The following is a 23,307-nucleotide window of genomic DNA, read 5'->3' as shown; positions in this document are numbered from 1 at the left end:
CAACGGATCCTCCAGTGTCAACTGGAGCGAAAACAAGAATTGCTTTTTATATCGGCCGTGACAGCAGATTACAGTTCAGTCTCCCGGTATGGTGATAAAAAAGTTACTTACCCTGCACCAACCCTGGTCATTATGGCAGGTGTCCATGGATCCCAACTCTTCCGTCTACTGCCATCTGGTGGCAGGTCTGGCAAACCAAGGTACTCGGAGGGAAAGAGCGACGCATAAACTAGGCACAGTGAGGTATGTATGAAGGACACGTGGCTCCCACACTTTGGAACCCTCACTGCCTTATGCAACACATCCTTTATACTGATGATGTACACACATGATTTATTGTCAATGTATAATCTGTACGTGTAATGTAAAGCGCTCTGACATCCTGCATTAGGATGAGTAGTGCTAAATCGCTATAAAAGAAATAAAACAAAATAGCGGTGTTGAAATTGTTATTTGTGTAAATACTGGAGCGACCAACACATTTGACATTCTCACAGTGTATGTGCATCTCTCTTATGTACAGGGACTGAATAAAGTCAAAAGCATGCCTCTCAGGTACCTGTAAAGTGATAAGCGGTGTGCGTTTCTCTCCCCTCCATTATTGCATCTGAGGCTACAGATAGCTCCCAGCCAGGGTACTCCAACAGAAGAGGCCTGATGGCCCCTTAATTTCGGCCATTGTTATGGGTGAAGATGGAATCTGATAAGCCTCTTCCCTGTCTGCAGGGTGCTGCTAGGAACAAAAGCAGGCAAAGTGCAGGCGCTGCTGAAAGGGTCCTGGTGTCAGAAAATTACACCAGGATAAGTTCAGTATATTTCTATGAATTCCGGGAGAAGTAGGGAAGGAACATGAAACTCTGCTAAAAGTGGCCAGCTTTGCAGCAGGGCAGACGGTGTCTACCCTCTGAAAATAGTAGTTAGACAGAATCTAATAATAAATAATAATAATAATAAGCACATTTATAAAGCGCATGGTTACACTCGGCCAGTGTGTCCCCGCGCTGCGGTGCAAGCTGCCCTGACAAGCTACAACCTAACCCAGCCAGACCCAATTATCCCGGGGGAAATAGATGAGTTTTCAGATTTTTCCTAAAGGTGCCCTCCATGGCCTCCACCCGGAGGCTCAAAGGGAGTTTGTTCCAATGCTGTGCAGCCAAAAAAACGAAAGGACCGCCCACCCACCCTAGCTCTCTTAACAGGAGCGCACACCAAACCTCTCCCACCTGATCTGAGTTGGCGTGTAGGAATATAGGGAGTGAGAAGATCAGACAAATAGGATGGAGCTGTCCCCTGAATAATAAGGTAGCAGACGCAGCCGGGTCGGGTTCAGGGTCGAGCCCTGTGGCACCCCCTGTTTCAGTTTGATGACCTTAGAATAGTGAGCACCCTGCCGCACCTGAAAACTACGCTCCGACAGAAATGATTCCATCGAACTTAATGCCCTACCAGACACACCTCCTTTCCTCAAACACTGCACCAGAGTGTGATGGGCATCAGTTTCAAAGGCGGCACTTAGGTTCAACAGGATCAAGGCAGCCGTCTGTCCCGCATCCACATATCGCCTGATAGTTTCCGTGGCTAGAAGCAGGGCAGATTCTGTCGAGTGGAAAGCCCTGAATCCAGATTGAGTGGGATGTAGGAGGTTAAATTTCCCAATATGCGCCGTGAGTTGCCAGTTTACCACTTTCTTCGCAATCTTTGCGAAGTACGGCAGTAAAGAAATTGGGTGCAAGATGTCGAGTTGATCTGGACTTAAGTGCGGTTTTTTGGGTAATGGAAGGACCACTGCTTCCTTCCATCTTCCTGGAACTGTACATGTCCTGAATGAAACCTCCACGAGGTGTCTGATGTACGGCTCCAATATTTCTATGCTCCCTCTAAGCACTTTAGGGGTGGCCGGGTCTCTGGGAGAGCCTGACTTTACACTCAAACAGATATTTATTAGCAGCTCAGGAAAGGGGGGGGGTGGGGGGGGGGGGAACAGTAAAGCTGTCCAGCCCTCCACTCTCCTGAACGCGCCCTGCCTCCTCCAAGGTTTCATGGCCTACTTGGGCAGAATCCGGGAAGGTGGAATAGATTTTCTCCACCTTATCTGAAAATAAATCTGCCACGCGGTTACATAGCTCTTCCGAGCCCGTTACAGGTTCTGCCGCTGTGGCTAGGGACGATATCTCCTTGTAAACCCTAAATAGTTCCCTTGTCGAATTTCCAGCTGAACCAATTCTTTCCAGGTAGTATGAAGCCTTAGCCCTTCTAATAAGCCCATGATAGCTCTTCAATATAACTTTATACTCCCTCCTCCCCTAGTCCGAGAAGTCTTTCCTCCATCACCTTTCCATGCGTTTGCAATCTGCTTTCGCACTTCTCAAGGCAGCGTTATACCAAGGAGCAGATTTTTGTGCTCTACCCGGTATTTTCTGTGACCAGGGGGCAGTGCTATCTAGTGCCTCCGCAATCCTCTTGTCCAAATTTGCACAGGCACTTTCAGCATCTGTTCCCCCAGGTAACCCCCCCTGCGAAAGGGCTTTGTTAAACTTTCCCGGCGAGAATCCAGCCAACTTCCGGCATGTTATTCCTCCCTTAAATTGCTCCTGCACCTTAGGCCCAGGCAACAACATAACAAACGGGACCAAAAAATGATCTGTCCATACCATTGGCAGAGGTGGGTTAACCGCTATGTCTTCCCAATTCGTAAAAATGGGGTCAAGCAGATGGCCCTGCTGATGGGTAGGGGAATCAGATTTTAACCTGAGTTGTAAGGTAGCCATTTCCTGACATAATTCACCTGCCACCACACTCTTCGCATCCTCAAGATTGAGGTCCCCCAGCACTAGATGTTTATCATAACACAATGCTGGTTGGGTGAGACAATCTATCAAGCTTGGATGAAAAGCGAGTGGGATATCCGGGAGGTCTGTAGACCAGAAGCCAATTCACGATATAGTTAATAGCCACTCTGATTGTAAAAAGGCCAGCCTCGCTATCAGCAATATTAACAGGCTCGAGGAAGCATTGGATGGTGTGTTTAAATATAATTGCCAATCCCCCTCCTCTGCCGGAGTCCCTGTCTATCCTAGTGATCGCATAGCCACTGGGTAATGCCTCAAGGATCTCTGGCGCAGAGTCCTCATCCAGCCAAGTCTCAGTGAGAAACATCACATCTGTCTGACCATCTAAAAGCAAGTCCAAGCTCTCTAGTCTATGCTTCCTGAGTGATCGACAGTTCAACAGCCAACAGTTCAAAGCAGAGATTGCCTCCTTCACTTCCCTCCCCACACTAAACTTAAATGGGCAATGCCTACAGTCCCTTCCCATACTTCCTCCTTCCATGTTATGTTTGCACGGCTCCGCCATTGGGGGGCACAAGGCATGCAATTCCTGGAAGCTGTACTGTAGTTCTACACCAGAACAGCCAGGGGGGAAATGCGTCTTTATCCCTGCCTAGTCCCCACAACTAGACCGCTAATCAGAAGTGCCTGGCTCTCACCTTCCCCGCCCTCCGCGCAACGGTACTAGTTACCGCGTCGGACCGGGGCGGGAATGAAACAAGACTGAGCCCAGGCCTCCAAGCTATTCACCCAGGTAAGACACTAAAATGCCCCCAAAAGAATGTTCAACGTATTAAAACAATCCGTGAATGACAGAGTTTAAAATTAAATCTGCATCAGCCGGTAGCAACACCAGGCGGCTGAAAGGCACTGCCACTGCCCCCGCGTCTATCCTCGACTCGAGTCCTACTGTTAACCTCTTTGCTTGCTGAGCCATTAGAAACACCCGCCTCTACCTCGCCACCTGATCTGCTTCTCCATTAATGTGCATTTCGCTGCATAAAGACCAACTAAAACTTGGTTTCAACCTTGGTTTGACCATGACATTGCCACTGCTATCACAACAGGCTATTCATTGGTTCATCATGACCGAACTATCAAACTTGACTCAGGCGTGGCAACTGGTTATCATACATGGTTCTCCTGCAACCTTATCGATACCCCTGCCATTGAGGACACAAAACCCCTTCTTTTTAATTTTTAAATGACTTGTTTATTTACTTTTGCTGTGGCTCATATTTATAAGTTCCCTGGGCACCAGGCTATGTTTAGCTCGAGATTGGCTAGCCTTCTAGTTCCTTATGTCCTTAATGCTACCAACTAGAGGCTGCACTAAATCCCTACTCCAACTCCGGAACACGGGAACTAGCTTCACTAGGTTTGACTCTAATTGTGACTCATCACGCACACATTTAGGAGGGCACTTATTAGATCCTGTTTTAAAAAAATATTACAGTCTCTGGTGGCAGCTCCTACTTCTCTCTCCTGGAATGACCACTTTGGTGTTTCTGTCTACCCGTTGCATCTCGTCAGTTGTTGATACAACTACTCTTCCTCCCTTTTTCCTGCTTGGTCCAAAATTTACCACATCAAACTGTGTGAGGTCCTTCACAATTTGTACCTCAAACTAAAAGTGGAGGTGACGAAAGCATGCTCGATTTTTATAACTGAGTTAATGAATAGCTCAATTCCACTGCCCCTCTGAAAAGATTTCACACCCACGGAAAGCAGGCCTCCACCTCTTGGTATTCAGAGACGCTAGGCACTTCTAAAATTCACTCGAAGACCTTAGAGCGCCAATGGAGAGCCTTGATAGATAGATAGATAGAGACTTTATTTCGGATGTTTTTCAATCCATAAAAGTACATAACAATAGACAATACATAATAAAAACACATCACATTAATTACAAAATCAATCACAATAACATACAACACATGGAGAGCCTTGAATCATCCTGAAGATACAATTACTTACAGGCTAGGCACCAGGCAATATCACACGCTCATTAGTAATGCACTTCACTGACATAATTGCCTCATTCCAATATCCCTTCTGTGGAGCTCAGAAATCAACCTGCCTCCTTTTTCTCTGGATTAAATAGTCAAAATTCAAAACAGTTTTGGGAGTCAATCCTCTCCATCTGCCCTTAACTGCTGGGACAATGATTCCTATGTTCCCAATGGAGCCTTCCTTTCAGCTTCCCGCCCAATTTCAGACACTGAAACAAGGGTTATACTTGATGCATTCAATACTTGGTACTCTTTCTAATGCTTCTATCAGTTTTATGGTGGTTCCTAACATCTTGGCACACTCGGGTTCCCCCCGTTCTGGAAAAACCCTCAGCAGATAAAGAGGTCATGTCTAACTACTGCCACATTTCACAACGCCCTGTGCCAACTAAATTAGTGGAAAATGTGTAGGAAAGTAGGATCTGCTTTTATGGTTAGCCACACTTTTTGCCTGGTGCTAAGCTGTTACTGACTAGTCTGACTGGGATCCTGCTAATCAGGACCCCAGTCTATCTGATTTCTCTTTTAAATTGGTATTTTCAGTACTTGGGTACATCCCAGATTGGATACTTGGGTATCCTTATCAGTCCCTAGTATATGGTACTAAGGTACCCAGGGCACAGGTACCCTAGAGGTCCCCCATTGGCTGAAGCATGCATTATGCCACCCATGAGAGACCACTCAAAATGGAACTACAGGCCTGCCATTGCAACCTGTGTAAGCTGGTGCTAGCACAATTTACTAACGATATAGGTTTCCTAAATCTAGGGTCACTGCACTTAAAACCTATAAGTCACCTCTATAGCAGGCCTTATCAATCCTACAGGCAGGGTGCTTGGTTGTAAGTGAGAGGGTGCCTCTGCATGAGCAGGACACCCCTACAGCCTATGGAGCCCAATTATTTGCGGTAAGTTCAGTTTGTAAAGTACAGGGAGGCTAGCAGTGTTGCAGGCAGTACAGGCTGGCTTTCATTCTTTTTTAGGGCCCATGGCATCCTTGCAATGTCACTGCAAGTACATGTAGCCAGGGAGTCACTTGTGATCACAGTCCAGTATTTACTTGTTCGGCTTTACTGCAGTAAATTCACTCTGACAATACTTCCTCTGTAAGTGTTAAATGGAAATATATCTCATGTTCCAAATGTATACGTTCCTGCTGATGAAGCATGTAGTCTAGACAGAGAGTTAAGTAGGTTCAAATACTTGATGTGGAAGTGGTAAATATTTTGGTATAGATGTATTGTTTCTCAGACTCTCGAAACTTACAGTTTCTGAGCTCCATGTATGTGCAACTGATCAACACCAATTCTTGGATTTGCCTTCTGGTAGTCAGTCACAATTATCGTGTTATAAATACAGTGCTACACATACCACAATCCAAAGCAAGATACTGGACTGAATCGTCTACTCATATGGAACTGGAAAAATTAGAAGTCTAGATTTAATTTAGACAGGTTGCATTAGGTTAGGTGATGTGTATTTGTAGGGCGCGCTATCACCCGCGAGGGAGGTGTATGGCTGGTTGATGGAAGGAGATGAGATTGTTCAGGTAGTTTGAACCTGTGTTGTGTGGGTGAGTGCGCTTGGGTATTGGGAACCAATGGAAGTCCCTGAGGTGTGATGCCATGAGTGCTGCATAGAAGGTTGAAGATCAGTCTGGCAGCGGCATTCTGGATGGTTTGTAGGCCTCTGGTAAGTTGCTTGGCGATTTCGACATAAAGGGTGTTCCATAGGCCAACCTGTTGGTGAAGACGTAGGCAATGTTTTTTCTGGTGTTGTCAGGAGCCATTTGAAGATCTTCAGCATCCTCAGGGTGAGGTAACAGGAAGCTATGACAGCCTGGACTTGTGCAGACATGTCCAGCTTGTTGTCAATGATGATCCTGAGGTTTCTGGCATGAGAGGTGGGGGGTAGGTGTGGGTCTGAGGTCAGCCAGCCGCCAGGTAGAGTCCCAGAGTAAGATGTTTTTTCCAAAATTCACTACTTCAGTCTTGTCGATGGTGAGCTTGAGCCAGTGGACTTTATCCAGGTAGCAAACTCGATTATGCAGGCAGTGAACTTTTTCCTTGTGTTGGGGTTTTGTGTCAAAGGGACAGTATGAGTTGTGTGTCGTCCTTATATGAGAGCATGTTGGTGTCATGGATGCGGATGACGGTGGCTAGTGGAGTCCTATGCGTGTTAAAGAGCATAGGGCTGTGGGATGAGCCCTGAGGAACTCTGCAGAAGAGTTTACAGGCTTCTGAAGTGTATGATATTAGGCTGACCGTTTGAGTTATTTCCGTCGAAAAGGAGTCGATCGAGCACAGGGCCGGACTGGCCGTAGCAGGCACCGGGTAATTCCCCGGTGCGCCGCACGGGTGGGGGCCGGTTTTGGCCCCTTGGGGCCGTTTTTGTTACAGGGCCGTTTTTGCAGAATAGCTGCAAAATCGGCCCTGTAACAAAATCGGCTGAAACACGGCCCTGGCAAAGCGCTCAGCGGCACCCCCAAGCCCCGGGGGGGCCGTCCGAGCACTTTGCCAGGGCCGGTTTTGGTTCTCAGTCCGGCCCTGATCGAGCAGAGAGCATGCACTTGAATGCCAATCTTGTAAAGGCATCTATTGAGGATGAGGAATGATATTGTGTAAGGTCCCAAAAGATGAAGGCTGCTGTTGGGACAGAAAAGTCCTCTGCATGGCATGAATGAATGGATCGTTTATTTGGTTAATTAAAATCTTAAAACGGGAAAATACCACCAACACTCAACCGACACTTCCTTAAAATTCATTAAAAATGTAAAACATCCTTTAAAATCTATCCAGCAGTACTCTAGGCATATTAAAACAGTATGAAATAATACAATAAAATTGAAATCTAAAATCAAGTAGCCCCTATTGCGTCATCCTTTGCAGTTACCAGCTTAACTGCCTGGTGCATGGTTCTGAATAAAGCATATAATATTTGCAAATTGTCCCCATTTAGAGCATAACGTACATCCTAATTGACCAGGCAGCAGCCATGTTTTAGAAGACTAGGACGTAACCATTTACTTATTTCGGGGAGGTGGGAATATGTACATACAATTCGTGTCGGAGACTCATTCTTGTAGCCGCATAAGCAGCAGCTGATGTTGTAACAGGTGTAAGTAGACCATTCCTGGAGAAATTCTAAAACAGGAATTTAATAAGGCCGTTGACATAAAAAAGAATGTCTAACCGACTTAGACGTGGTAGTTACCAGTTAGGCCAGAGTTACATCGTCTGTATATGAGTCAACCGTGAACGAAGAAGTCCTTTTACTTTGGAAGGTGGCCACATCTTCTGCATATGAAATGGCTTTCACTTGATTTTTCAACACTTTTTTAAACAGTGCTGAAGATGCTGGTAGACTCCAGAGTGAACTAAAGAAGGCAAGTACTTTGTATATGTATAAACATAAGAAAATGTGTTATGAAGGAAGCATCCAGTTTGTTGTGAAGATAATTGATAGCGTGCCTAAGTGAAGCTGCTTTGGAGTTTGGGTAATCAAGGAGCTCTCTTGGGGAGCCTTCGTCATCAAACTAGACTCCTAAACAGCAGTACTTTCTTTGTCTTACTGCAAACTGGTTCCCAATTGATCAGTGATTTCGCTCACAGTACTTGTTACTAGACCCCAATACAGCCAACTAAAATTCCAAATGTAAATTGTCAGTTGTATTATAGATGTTTAGTGCATTGAGGGCTTTTTATAGATCCGTTGCAGTGTGATCCAGGATCAGTGTGTCATCTATATACTGAAGGGACTGTAAGTGTAATGATACTAATTTAGGGGGACAGGTCCTTGTACCTTAATTGCGGCTGGCAGATCTGCTGTGTATAAATTAAAAAGCAGTGGAGCGAGCACGCACCTCAGCTGGGCATTAGTGAGACTGTTATTGTGTGAACTGAATTTTATTTTCCTTGTAGGCACTGAGTGTAATAGACACTCGGTGTCGCTTTTCAAAGTTGCCTGGGTCCCTCGACATTCGCCACCATCTTGGAAAGGGTTTGTTCCCTGTTTTTATTAATTTTATATGTTATATATTTCACCTTCTTATTTGGTTTATTTTAGTTCCCAGTAACTTTCTCTCGCAGGGGAGCCTCTGCAGGGTTAGCGGGTTGCTGGGCCATGGATTTGCCCCTCTTTACTTTGAGCTAATAATTTTAAGGAGCACGCACGCTCCAGCGACAGCGTGAAGAAACGCCCACCCACAGATGGAGGGCTATTTAAATCTCAGGTCATCGCAGCGCAGCTGAGCATTCGTGAGACTGTTATTGCGTGAACTGAATTTTATTTCCCTCGAAGGCATGATGTGTAATAGACAATCAGTGCCGGTTTTCGGAGTTGCCTTGGTCCCTCGACATTGAGCGACATCTTGGAAAAGGTTTGTTCTTTGTTTTTATTCATTTTATAAGTTATATTTGTGAGAAGTTGGCCTGATATATGATGTCACTAGTTCTAGTGTACACCCTGTATCAGTCCAAACAACCCTTATGGTGATTGGTTGTAAAGTCAACCTTATAGACCAGCTATCCTATTGGTAGCATGGACAAGAGCAGTCTTAGGCTAAACTCTGTATGGCATGTGAAGGCAGCTGTTATACCATTTGCAATCCCTTGAATACGAAATGAAAGGACACCACAACAGATATATGAAAATAGAATGTATTTATTCTAGTCAAAATACCCTCAGCACTCTTTATGAGATTCGAGGTAAGTACAACACAGTCTTATTTAAGCATACATAAGTCACACAGGTAAGTAATACAGTTAGGCCCTATGGGCCACGCAAACCATATACTAAGTAAGTGGTATAAGGACCACTGTCACGAACACAGGTTAGGCCTAGGGAATCGCTGGGGCTACACTATACTACCAGTTACTAGGCAGTGGGAGGCCCACGGGATTCAGGTGCAGAGTGGAAACACTCATGCGTAATGCGTTAAAGTCGACAGAAATAGTGATGTTTAGAAATAAAGAGTTTTAGGACACTTCGGAAAGAGCTAGGAGTTAGAGACTTGGAAACTAGACCCTAGGATAGTCAATACCCTTGTGAGCACCGGAGTACTCAGTTTACCTAGCCCACGGGCTGCGGGTGCATAGGTGTGAACTTGCGTCGAGTTTCGTCGTCGACTCCTATGGATGCCTGAAGAAAAGGTGCTGACAGGCAGTCAGTGAAGAGTGTCCGGTGGATTCCAAGGTTGGAATCAAGAAGGAGGATACCTGCAAGGAGAGGGGAACGAGTCTAGGTCACCAGCCAGGAACCGGGAAGGAACCAGGCGATGTCGTGAAGATGCAGGTGAAGAGGTGAAGCTTCTCGCAGCAGCCACGTGTACCAGGAGGCGTCGAGGACGGCCAGAACCAGGAGGCGAGCTGTCCCACGAAGGCTCTTGCTGTTGGCGGCGTCGATGTCGAGTTCGGACCCAACAAGCCTTGGCAAGCGCAACCCACGCAGGATGAAGGATTCGCTTCTGTTGCAGACCAGGAAGGCCTGAGGTGCTTCTCTTTCGCAGGGAAGCAAGGGCCAGTCTGGAGAAGCCAAACCAGCGGTGGAAAGTTTGAGGGTTCGTCGTTACTGAGGCTACTAGCCGGCGGGCCAGTAACCGGACAGACGCGTCGAGCAGGGAAATGCAGAAGGGCCTCAGCTCCCACTCTTATACTAATCTGGGGGGCTGGGTTACCTGCTAGGTCCCTCCTTTGGGTGGAACCAGGGAGGGGGGTGGTTACACCCCCTTCCCTTTGTCCAGTTTCGCGCCAGGACTGGGGCTGGAGTGCCCCAGCACCGGTTTGAACCGGACTGTGCATGGGACACCTTGTGTGCCTCAGGCAGTGTCTCGTTTCTTTCATCCCTCCCTGCCCCAATACACTAAGTCCTGTCTAGGGTGGTGCTAGCACCTCCCAAGGCAGGAAACCTATTGTCCAAGCCTCCCTCGCTGGAAGGACTCCCAGTAGCAGGAGGTCAGACTTGTGTCTGTGGCAGCAGCATCCATTTTGTGATGCTGGGGCTTTGGTTAACTTTAACTGGGTAATAGGTCTTCAACATGTCTTCTCCCTCTAGAAGGGGGGAATACTATCCTAATCGCCAGAAATGGTGTGGGGGTAGTATTCCAAAGTGTTAGACACCTTACACAACATGTTTTGATAAGCCAAACCATAGTTACCATAACCGCGAGGATTATAAGGCACTTTAAGAGTATATGGTAGGCGATATCATAGAACAGCTATAAGGACATGGTTCCGAAAGCTGCAGACAGGCTCAGCTCATGCTAGAGCACCATCTCACATGTTACCAAGCACTCTGCCTTCAGGATTGTTAAGGCCTGCCATAGGAGTGACTGAAAGGTTACCCATGTGTCTATATATAAGGTAGGTATAGGAATACTATACCTAAGCAAGGGGTGATTACACGACCTTGCCCCAGCTGAGTGATCAGCCAGTTGTGTCATGATGGGAGGCCAGCCAGGGGTGGCATAATACATGCTGCAGCCCCTGGTAGGCCTAGGGTACACCCATGCCCTGGGTATCTAAGGTACACTGTACAGGGCCCTAGAGGATGATCCTTACCAATTGGGTTATGTACCTAAAGTACATAGTATGAATTTAGAGAGAGAACAGCTGGGCTGTGGGTCTGATTAGCAGGCCCACAGCCACATCTAAGTCGAAAACCAGTGAAGCAAAAGCAAAAAGTGGGGGTGACCATAGAAAGCAGACCCTACTCTCCTACAATATTCTCACCTTCTTATTTGGTTTATTTTAGTTCTCAGTAACTTTCTCTAGCAGGGCAGTCTCTGCAGGGTTAGCTGGATTGCTGGGCCCTGGATTTGTCCCTCCTTACTTTGACCAAATAATATTTAGGAGCACTTGCGCTCCAGTGCTGGAGTGTAGATACGCCCACCCTCGGATGGAGGGCTATTTAAAATCTCAGCTCAGCGTGCCCACGCAGCGGGTACGCCAAAGGCAAGCCCGTCTGCGCCCATATCCCACAGAGCGATGGAACCCCTGCCGGTTTCAATCCAGATCGCGGCAACATGATCATTTACTGAGGTAAGGAATTACAAACATGTCAAAGTAAGCTGCATCTGCTTCAGCATGATTAATCTCTGCTCAGGGTTCAAGGCTGTGTGCAACCAATGTGGATTTGCCATCCCTGTACCTCCCTCGCATCAAAGCCCCCAAACACACTCCTAAATGCTCACAATCAAGATTTCATTGTGCTCTTATAAACGCGCGCTACCTGGTGAAACACGCTATTGAAATGGTAGAATTATTAGATTGTCACCAGTTGGACATTATTTTTGTCACAGAAACCAAGGCCAACAGCTCTTCCATTCGTGACTTAATGCAATTACCTCTGGCTATTCTATGTTTAGACATAGACCCTCTAAAAGTGGCAGAGGGTTCGTAGTCATTTATAGAGATTGGCTTAAGGCCAGATTTGTACCCACATCTAATAAACCGTGTGAAGCACTATCCTACTTCTTAGAGTTAACCAAGAAACAATCCTTTAGAAGATCACTCTTGTATTGTCTACCCGGCTACAGACGTGGGTTTTTAAACTCTATCAGCACCCTCTTGGAAAATGAGATCAGTAATAACGACTACACAGTTTTAAATGATCTATATTTTGACCTGGATATTCTCGACAATGAAGATACTATGGCTAATTTAGAAACCAGGAATGAATTTGGTCTTCAACAGCTGTTACATCAGGCCACTTATTCAGCAGGCCGCACATTAGATGCTATCTTCTCAAATAACACGTCCATCTCAATTTTGAAACACTTACCGCTATCTGGGTCTGATCGCTCTGCTAATGTCTTTGAATTAAATAGCCCTATCTCTATTCTTGATACAAAGTAGTATAGCGGTTCCACCTCCTATCGTGCATGGAACAACCCCGATTATAACTTACTCCAGCAACACCTCACTGACTCCCAGCCTGCTCTCTCTCAAGATCCTGAGCAAGCTACTCAGGAATACCAGAACTGGTTAGATACTGTCTTCCCACACTCCGCCCCTACCAAAAAAGGAAAGTAAAAACCCTCTGCTCCCTGGGTTTACAGGAGCCCTTCGACTTGGAACAACAAAATTGTAGAAGGCAGGAGAGGAAATGGAGGTCTAATTACAATTCTCATGAAAAAGAACCATACAAATTCTTCTTGTCAAAATATAAAGGACTGGGGGCGTGGCTTGGACAGCGGCTTCATGGCAGACACAGCTTAGGTTTAAGTTTCTTTATTGAATTTTTTACTTCAAATAATACAACATTGGCAGTACGAAAGGTATATTCGGCCCTCCCACAATGTGGGGAAAGCTATAATGTCATTGACTTAACAACCCCGACATCATCCCCCCACCCCGAGAAAAACCGCCCCTCCTCCCGTCCCCCCTATAATATGTCCACCCCAGTTATTCCGTGCCCCGAGGGCCAACTTGTGTTTGTGCACAAAGGCGCAGTAACCTTAGATATTTAGGGCAGGTGAATTCATTGAATTCGGTTGATAGCAGCGATAGAAAGGGTTCCCAAAGGGTGGGGAAAGAAGCACTCTTGTCAACCAGAGACAGGGAAATCCCCTCCATACCCAGAATGTACCACATGCGATGCAGCTAGCCCGTGTGGGTAGGAAGGCGGCTGGTTCCCCAATGTGTAAGAATATTTTGGAGAGCCCCCCCACAGCCAGAGCTATTTGGCGACTCCTGTGTGATTTGAGAGGGAACATGAGAGCGTTCGGTAACCCCAAAAGAATGTATGCTGGGAAACGGGGCAGTTCCATATCGAAGTGAGCATGTATATCCTGTAGTACTTGCACCCAGTAAGGCTTTAAACTATGGCAGTCCCATAATATGTGTGTCAGTGTGCCTCGTTGGCCACATCCACGCCAGAACAGAGGATCTTTTGATGGGTTGCATTTGTGGAGCCTAACAGGGGTATAGTACCAGTAGGTTGTTATATTAGTGGCCGTCTACACACTGGCCACGTTAAGTGTAATGTGTTTGGCTCTGTAATAGATGTCCTCTCACTCCCGCTGGGTGAGTGTGCGTTCTAGTTACCATCTCTTTTGGCTCAGCGTCTTGTGAGGTGTTGGGGCCTGTCTGATTAAGCAGTATAGCTGCGATATGAGATGGGTGTTGTCCGTTTTAGATAGTAGCCACTTTTCAAATGCAGTGAGGTGACGGTGCATCAGAGGGCGGACTTCTGGATGCATGACCCAGCGTCTTGGCTGTTGGTAATGAAAGCGTTCTGATTCAGGGAATCCATGTTGACAACGGAGGTCCTCAATGGAGAGCGGGACCTCCTCGTGGAAGAGGAGTCCAATCGATCTACCTCCTTCCCTTGTCCACCGTGCAAAAGCCCTTGCATCCATGCCTGGGAAAAGGAACAACAATGGGAGTCAAAAGGGACGGAAAGGTAGTGAGGTTGCTCTTGACCGCTATTTTATCCCAGGACTTTAGAGGGACTCTCGTTACGAACGAGAGATAGAGATTCCTAGGTCTGGCCGCTTTAGGTAGGGAGGGAATCTTCCATAGTGTTTTCCCTGCTAACGCTCTATTTATGAAAAGCCAGTGCTTTCGGACCCCGGGCGTGACCATTCCACGAACACCCTGATCTGGACCGCCCAGTAGTAATCCTGTAGGTTTGGGATCCCCAGGCCCCCCTCCCCCGGAGGCCTGTAGCCAAGGTTGCGCCGCATTCTAGGTCTCTTGCCCACCCAGATGAAGGCTTCTAGCTCCTGCTGGAGCATGCACAGCATGCCCGAGGGTGGTTCCAAATCCAGGATCTGGGATAGGAATAAAATCTTTGGCAATATAGACATTTTGACAGATGTTATCCAGCCAAGCCAGGACAGCGCATGAGGCCGCCATCTGCAGAAGTCTTCCCTTACCTGTCGAAGCAGAGCAGAATAGTTCAGCGTTACGGTGTCAGGTATGGATGCCGAGAATTGAATCCCTAAGTAGGGAATCGCCACTGTGGCCCATTGGATAGGGAAAATATCCTTCACAGAACTAAGTGTGGAGAGCTTCAGGGTAAGATTGAGGGCCTGCGATTTATGGACATTTATTTTGAATCCAGCAGCATGGGAAAAGTTATCCAATTCCGACAACACCGCCGGTATAGAGGACTGGGGGTTTTCCAATGTCACCATTACATCGTCCACGTATAGACTGAGCGTGTGTGTATCCCCCGAAAGCGAATGCCAGGGACTAGAGGGTTATCTCGAATACGCTGAGCCATGGGCTCCATGTATAAGGCAAAAAGTAAGGGACAGAGAGGGCAGCCCTGTCGAGTCCCTCTCTGTATGTGGAACGGGGAGGAGGTGTGACCATTCACTCGGACAGTGTCTTCTGGATTGTTGTATCCACTGAAGACTCACTCAATGAACCTCTCTGGAAGCCCAAAATGATGAATATGCTCTAACATGTGTCTGCAGTGTCAAAAGCTCTCTCTTCTCCCTGTGTATCTTATTATCTGAGGCTACAATGGCAATTAATTCTCCCATCACCACTGCCTTTAGAGTCTCCCAGAGAACGTCTATCTGGGTTTCAGGGGTATCAGTAACTTCCAGATAGTTTTGCAGAGCCTTAGAGATCTGTTGAACTACCCCTGGCCTATGCAGCATCGTATCACGGAGGCGCCAAGTCCAGGAAGTGGTCAAGTCCCTAGGCAATGAAAGGGACAGGTTAACTGCTGAATGATCTGATAGAGTGCATGGTTGGATATCTATTTGCTTAACATAAGGCATTAAGCTTGCAGAGCCCAGGAAGTAATCAATTCTTGTGTAAGTTGAGTGGGAGTAAAAAGAGTATTCTCTAGACGTCAGGTGTTTATCTCTCTATACGTCAGCTAAGCCTGCGTCCGCTAGCATTTGTTTCCCATCTTCGGAAAGGGCCACTGACTGTCCCTGTCTTTGGGCTGATCTGTCCCAGACGGTCGTCAAAAACTATGTTCAAGTTACCACTCAAAAGGATTTCCCTATCCTGGGAAGCGCTCATTTCATGCACTACTTTCAACAGATATTCCTCCTGGCCCTCGTTTGGGACATAGACTGACCCAATGGTGAGCTTTTGTGAGCCCATAGAAAAAGAATAGACTAAGAGCCGTCCCTTTAATTCTGCTTGTTTAGGTCCTATCTTACCAGGCAATTTGTTAGATAGTAGAATAGCCACTCCTGCCCTTTTCGTGGAAAGAGAGGAAAAGAACCGGTGTGGAAATGCCCGTGTGCGGAGCCTATGGGTATTCCCTGCCAGGAGATGGGTCTCTTGGAGCAAGCAGATGTGGGCGTTGGAGTGTTCGGAGTACGACAAAATAGCCCGACGTTTGATGGGGTTATTCAGCCCTTTTACATTCAAGATCAATATTTTAAGGGGATGTATCATTGCGGTACTCCAGGGGGGAGGGGCTGTGTTTCATTAGAGTGTGGAGTGTGCACTAGCATAACATGTTGGCCTAGCTTAGTGCTTGAGTGAATGATGTAGGGGGAGCCTGCGTGACGCGAGGAGTGCCCCAAACTGAATACAGCCCAAAAAACAAATAAAAATTGACAACACAACATAAAACAGAGTGTGAATGTCCTGGGATTGCATTCCCACGGGATGGGGGTGGAAGAGTTCCAGTTCTTCGAATCGTCCTGGTCCCCCCGGGCGTGTTGTAAAGGTATGGGTGTACCATTTGATCTTCAGTGCATGAGGCGTCCGTCAGCTCAAACTCATCCTCCAGCAAACTCACGCTGGGACCGTGGAGTCCTTTCCCAGTGATGCCAAAACTGCCTGTCTCTCTCTCGCCATTGTTTATGGGTCGGGACGTAGTTTCGTCCACCTGGTTACCCGACCCAACAGATGAAGGCGGGCCTGTTGCAGAGTCCTCTGGGATGTTCAGCAGTTGGCGAGCCTCCCCGACCAAGCGGATTTGCTGAATCTTACCGTTAAGGCGTAAGATGAAGCGCAACGGGTGCCCCCACGAGTATGGGATTTTGTTGTCCCAGAGATGCGCAGTGATGAGCCGGAAAGCCCTCTTCTGAAGGGTTGATGTCGCCATGTCCTGAAACAAGAGAGGTCGGTGCCCCTGATATTGTAGGGAGCCACAGTCTCTGGCTTTTTGGAGGATTTGCTCTTACAATTGGAATTCATGCACGCAGGTTAAAAAGTCAGGGGGTGGGGCAAGAGTGGGTCTCCCAAGGCCTACCCGATGTGTGCAGTCCAATTTGACCTCCATTTCCTCCGGGGCGCCAAGGATCGACCGGAACAGGCCCTCCACAAACACGGCTATGCTCTTGTCCTCCGCTCCATGAGGGATATTATGGATACAAATGTTGTCACACCTAGAGCGATTCTGTAGGTCCTCCGCGTGAGCCTGGAGATCTAGGTGCTGGTCCATCAAACAAATTACCTCCTGCCGAAGGAGTTCGAGCTCTTCATCCCTGCACCAGCTCTAAGTATCCAATGTGTCTACCGTGTCTCCCAGGGAGTCCACATCCTTTCTCACCTCTCCGATTACCTGCACAATTTCAGTTTTCATCTGCTTTAAATCTTTTCTTAGGGACCCAAATAAAGTTTCAATAAATGCACATGTGAGTGGGGCCTCCGTCTTACCAGTGTCCGTCGACTCCGTTGCTTCCACATTAGCTATTGCCAGAGTTTTAAGTAACATCTCTGACTGTTCTGTCTTTTTTCCCCCCTTGGCGGTCGTCATGTTCAAGCTCTTGATGCTCGGTGCCCCACTTTCTTGCTCACGGACAAGAAACAAACTCCCTGTTAGCCACACCTGAGGGGGGGCCAGAACTCCAGTTGCTGCAGGGGTGTCCCTGTACCTGTAGGCTTCGATGTAGTGGTCTGTGTGCTTTATCAACAGCAGTGAAGGACACCGTCCCCTCGTAGGATCCGGGATCTCCGCGGAAAAGTGCGCCACAGCCCCTCTTGATTAGCGGCTCCACAGTCAGCTCTAGTTTGTAGGCCTATCAAAGCTCCGCAGCGACTCCCTCCCACATACAACTCTGTTGTGCGTAAAGGTCTGTTCAGTACCTCGGGCTCCCCCCAAGGGGTCGCATTTTCCCTCCGGCCCCCACACATTGTGGTCCAGTCACAGGGCAGGGACCAGGACCCCAAACACCATCCGCTGTGGCACTCTTGCCCTGTATGCAGGCCTACTTCCCTTCGGTACCTCCGATCTGGAGTGCGGCGAGAGGGGCTCCTCAAGACTCCCCCACCGGACAAATAGGGAAAGAACCAACAAAGCCCCCATTCGCTGCAGGAGGCCCTCTCTAAGCCGCTCCTGGCGGCCTCCAATAGCCGATACCCTCGTCAAGGTGGGTGCTTCTGCCTGTTGTCTACTGCGCCGCCCGCCCAGCTCTTGTAGGCCAATCGTATCCTGGACTGGGTGGGAAAGTCACCTTGTGGCCAGGCTGCTGCGAGCGCACCTCTTGCTCTAGCACTTTCCCTCTGTCCAGCTCCCTCTCTTGCCCTCGGACCTTCAATCAGGCCTGGTCCCCAAATGGTGCATCTGCTCTGGCGCTAAGTACCAGCCGGCCCAGCTCACCGTGCCTCCCCCCGCTCGGGAGCGCTCGATCACCTTCTCGGGCCTCACGCGCCGCTACCCAGGCCAGGGGACAGGAGGGCCGCCATCAATGCTTTAGGGTCCTGCGGTCTCCCAAATCCCACTCCCAGGAAAGGTCGTCTCATCCCGGGCTCCTGCGCCTCAGCTCCTCCTCTGTGTCTCATCGCAGCTCAATCCGCCACCACGCCCAGTGCCTGGGTGCCAATGAGCTCCGCTGCAAGGTCAGCTGCCGCAGCCTCAGCCTCCGAGCGGTGGAACTGTTCTCCTATACTGTGCCACCGCCCCAAGGCCCAACGTGAGGCCACACGCCGACAGCTGCTACCCAGCACGCAGCGCGGCAAAAGGGAATTCCAGACACCTCATGTGGCAGCAAAACTGATTCCTCCCAGTCTCCGGTGTTTCCCCAGAGCCTCCAGGTGAATTTCGAGGTGCAGCTACTTAAAGCTAAGACCTGGGCCCGGGTGTAGATTTGGAGCGACGAGCAGGCACATCCTACTCGGTCGCCATCTTGGCCACGCCCTGGCAGACGCAGCTTAGAGGAGCTCTGGCCGCCCAAGCCTGATAACCGCCATAATCCAACATAATCTAACCGAGACGGACCAAGACACAACGATCCAGAAAGTGGTGCCCCGACTGCGGATCCGACTGTGGTGTGAGGCGGCCCCAGGCTCGAGGAGGAAGGCTGCGACCTCTTGGGCCGGTGCTGTGCAGACTGATGAAGCCTGGTGTGTGCGGGTGCTCGGGGACGTGAAGGAGGCCCGTGGCGGCTAGGAGTGCCCCGACCCGGGGAGGCACCAGACCCGAGGAATCAGGCCAGAGGCGGGCTGAAGTATCCTGTTATGCTGGGGGCGGGTCCACGACCTCGCAGTAAGCACCCGTGAGTGCCCAGGAGTTGGGAGACAGGCAAGTGTGGGGGTCGGGACATGGCCAGGCAGCACCATCACGAATACACCCAAGAGCCCAGTGCATGACCTGACAGACGTTGGCGGCCTGATAGCAGTGGCACACTGGTGGAATCTGAGGGTGTCCAGATCTGGGCAGGGTCTTTTCCCTTGGGCCGCGCTACCCAGATATAATCCTCTATCAGGCCTGCTGGAAGAGCTAGCTGCTGCTTTCTTTGGAGCCCCGGCTGGAGTCCGACCAGCTTGCTAAATTCGACTGTGCTGTAAGGTTGGCCTGCAGTGAGGGCCCCCCTCCCAACCCCCTCACCCCTCCTCTCTCTTAGGAAGCCAGGCTTGAGGAGTGATCCTAGACATCTCCCAGCATTGGTGAATGCTGGGAGAGGGTGTCACGACTGCGGGCCCCTCAGCAAACATGGACCCCTGTGGGAGTGGTGGGCACTGGCCCCATGGCCTAGTGCCTCGTGTGGCTCAGAGACTGGGCGCCCTTGGAAGATAGTGACTGCGTGGAGGTGGATGCGGGACTGATGAGTCGGGTCCCGTTAGGGGGCCTCCTTGGCAAGCTGCCCTGAGATGCAGAAGCGGTCAGGCTAGACCTGGTGCGGCTTGCCGTCTAGGGCGGTCTGGATCCGTGCGGTCCGGCCATTGGTGGTCCACGCAGATACTTCTGCAGGACAACATCTACAGTGGTGGGACGCCTTATGAAGAAGCCCATGAGCCAACTATATTGAGCAGTAGTAGACGGAGAAGGCGGGTGAAATGCACACATGGCCCAGACCAACTCCGCCATTATGATGAAGGATAAGCCATCGGGCCCCACGACCAAACAAAGTAAGTTAGACCAATTTACTATGGCCCCAGGCGGTGTTGGTAATGTAGACAGTGGAAGCTCCATCCCTGACAATGCCGCCTTGCTGGCTGCAATTACCAAGGCCCATCATACGCTGGACGCGAAGATCAGCGCAGTGGGATTGGAGGTCTCTTTCCTACAACAGGACCTCAGGAAGGCTGTCGACCGCATCACAGAGGCGAAAACCCGTGTGTCGTCAGTCAAAGACACAGTAGCAACCCTACAACAAAAAGTGAACAAACTCATGGTGGTGACACAGGAACTGGCCTCCCGGGTTGAATACGCAGAGGGATGCTACAGGCGAAACAACTTACGCCTTATTGGCTATCCGGAGGGGTGTGAGGGTTCATCTATGGAACGCTTTCTCACGCAATGGCTGAAATCCCTCCTGCCAGAGGACTCCATGTCCCCCTGTTTTGTAGTGGAAAGAGCCCCCCGAGCACTGACAAGGCAACCCCTTCTGGGAGAGCACCCCTGGCCTGTCACAGATAAGTTATTAAATAATATGGACCGAGACACCATTCTTCAATTTGCACGAAATCACAGGGACAAATTGCTCTACAATTCGAACTCTATCATGATCTTCCCCGACAATATAGACGTCTAGTTCAACAACGTCAATCCTTCGCCACCGCCAAACCCAGGCTCAGAGAACAGAACACCCAATATATGTTGTTATATCAAGCCCGTAAGCGCATCATTTATAACTCCAAATCCCTCTTCTTCGACACACCGGAGGCGATCTTCGTGTGGGCTGATGAAGCGGTCCATCTTAGGCCACATACCCCGCCACCTCTGGATTCGGATTCTTCATAGAACACCCGCAGGAATCACCTGAAAAAGGTCACCTCCAGGTTTAACTGGCGCTCCGAGACACAGGGTGATGAATCATGAAAGCAGCTGAGGCATCATTAATCCTTGTCTGTGGCTCGGAATACAGACATTCACTGCTGTAAAGGATTATGGCTTGTCTGGTGTAAGGCTGTGTAAGAAACTGGCTCTATATATACTGCACCAAAGTGAGGTACAGTGTGTATAGAGTCCAAGAGTCTCCAGAGGTTAAGGTTAGATAGAACCTTACTCTCTAAAGTGGTAGCTTGGTCGAGCAGTAAGGCAGTAGCAGAGGACAGTGTAAAGCATTTGATGTACACACTCAGTCAGCAAATGAATTCACGCACTCAAGAACTGACGTCTAGGCCAATTGTCTTGTATAAAAAAAATATACTGTTGTTTTATTTCTAGAACCAAGCAAGCCTGGTACAGGTAAGCATATAAATACTTTGCAGTAGCAATTTACTTGTATGAACACAGTTCAGAATTGCAGTATAACTTGTACTGGTTTTGGTTACAGTTTTAAGAAAGCAGTTTGCAACACATTGCAGGGATAGCACATTCAACTGAATGGTCTTTTTAAGTAAAATGCAGTTAATTACTTTTCAGATTACTTTTGTTACCATAGGACTGGATCCTAGATTCAGCCCCGGGACATTTCCTGAAAACAGGTGAGTAAATGCGTTTTGGTTAAAGGTACGATTTTTAAAGAATATTATTGCATTTCAAAAGTTGACACTTAGAAACTTTTTCACATAGAATCACCAATGTTATCCTATGGGAGGAAAATCACTTAGCAGGTAAGTTATGTTATCGATACTTTTTCTTATTCAGTGTTGGATCCTAGATTCAGCACTGGGACATTTCCTGAAAACAGTTGAGAAAATGCGTTTTGGTTATTTGGCTGATTTTTAAGGAATATTTGTGGTTTTCAAAAGTCGACACAAACTTTTTGGGAGAAAAAGTGTCAATGTTATCCTATGAGGAAAAATGAGTTATCGTATTCAAAGGTAAGTAATTGGTCTTTTGAGTTAGGGATCTGGGGTCAGACTCCGGGGTCTCCCAGGGTCAGTGATGCACTGTTGTTGCACCTTCAGCGGCACTCAGGCGGCCGGATGCAGAGTGTTAAGGCCCTATGTTATCCTATGGGCGATAGGGGGACTCCGGTTGGTGGCTGCTGGCAAGCAGGCCACAGGGTTGTGGGAGCAAGGCTCCTAGAGTTAAGCTCAGGACAAGTTGGGGACCAAGTTAGCACCAAAGGGGCCCCCCTCAGCGGCGCTAGGGCAGCCGGGTGCAGTTTTGAGGTCGGGTGCCCTGTTGATTTCAATGGAGATTCTCCGGGACAAAGAAACACTGCAGGCTCAGGGACGAAGATCTTCCAGGAGTGACCACCACTTCGAGGGGTAAGTTGGGATGTAGAGGGATGGTTAAGCACCACTGGGTTGGGCACACAAGGCCGTGGGGTCAACGGGTGCAGGGGTGCCTTTGGACGTTGGATTTTCTTACCTGTTCTGGTCGCGGTAGGGGGGTGGGGGGGGGGTCTCATTGATTGAGGCTGCAGGCGTCATCTGGAGGCTTGAGGCAGGTCAGGGGTCGGCGGATCTCGGGTCAGGATCGCCGGGCTCAAACACAGGCCACGCTCCAGAACCAGAAGTTGCAGTTCAAACACGTCCGGTGTTCACGGGAGAAGCAGCTTGGAAAGTGAATGTAGGCAGGTCCTCCGGGGTTTTTGAGGTTGCTGGCCGCTGGACACACCGGGGTTTCGCAGGAGCAGGTTCGAGGGGAGACAGGCCTGTAGGGCTGAGGCCAAGTCAGTGGGCGTCATCCTCTTGTTAACTCTGCACGGCTTCTCATCCTTCTTCTTTTCTTGTGGTTGCTGGATCTGAGGAGGGAAGGTTCAGGGTGCCCCTAAATACTAAATTTAGGAGCGTTACAGGTAGGTAAAGGGCAGGGACCAATGGATCCCTTCCCTGGGGTGGGTACACCCCCTATTCTGCCACTCTCCAGTGGGAGGGGGGCAGGAGCCTGTCCTTGGTTGGCTGGGTCCCCCCATCCTCAAGATGGCGGGACTCGAGGTTGTGCTTCACCGCGCCTCCCCCACCTTAGGGGTGGAGTTGGCAGAGGTGGGCACACCTCTCTTCCTCACTTTAGTTTTTCCCGCCGGGTCTCCCGCCCAAAGTTGAGATACTATTGGTTGAGGTGCCTGGAGGTCCCCCGTTGGGGCATTGGGTATCCTCCGATCATGACGGATACTCCCTGTTGGTGTAAGTATTGGGGTGGGGGGCAGGGGGAATGCGGTATTCGGCACACTAGTGCAAATGTTAGCTCAGTTAAGGCACAGACACA

General features: G+C 49.0%; 1 protein-coding gene across 1 annotated transcript in view; it reads right to left on the bottom strand.

Annotated features, from left to right (window-relative positions):
* Positions 1-23,307, bottom strand: part of ETFA (electron transfer flavoprotein subunit alpha) — a 300,814-nt gene that overhangs the window by 208,706 nt on the left and 68,801 nt on the right. The gene's annotated exons all lie outside the window — the stretch shown is intronic.

This window comes from Triturus cristatus, chromosome 3_1 (assembly GCF_964204655.1).
Source record: "Triturus cristatus chromosome 3_1, aTriCri1.1, whole genome shotgun sequence".
Classification (NCBI taxonomy): domain Eukaryota; kingdom Metazoa; phylum Chordata; class Amphibia; order Caudata; family Salamandridae; genus Triturus; species Triturus cristatus.
This window is presented reverse-complemented; position numbering and strand designations above follow the sequence as displayed.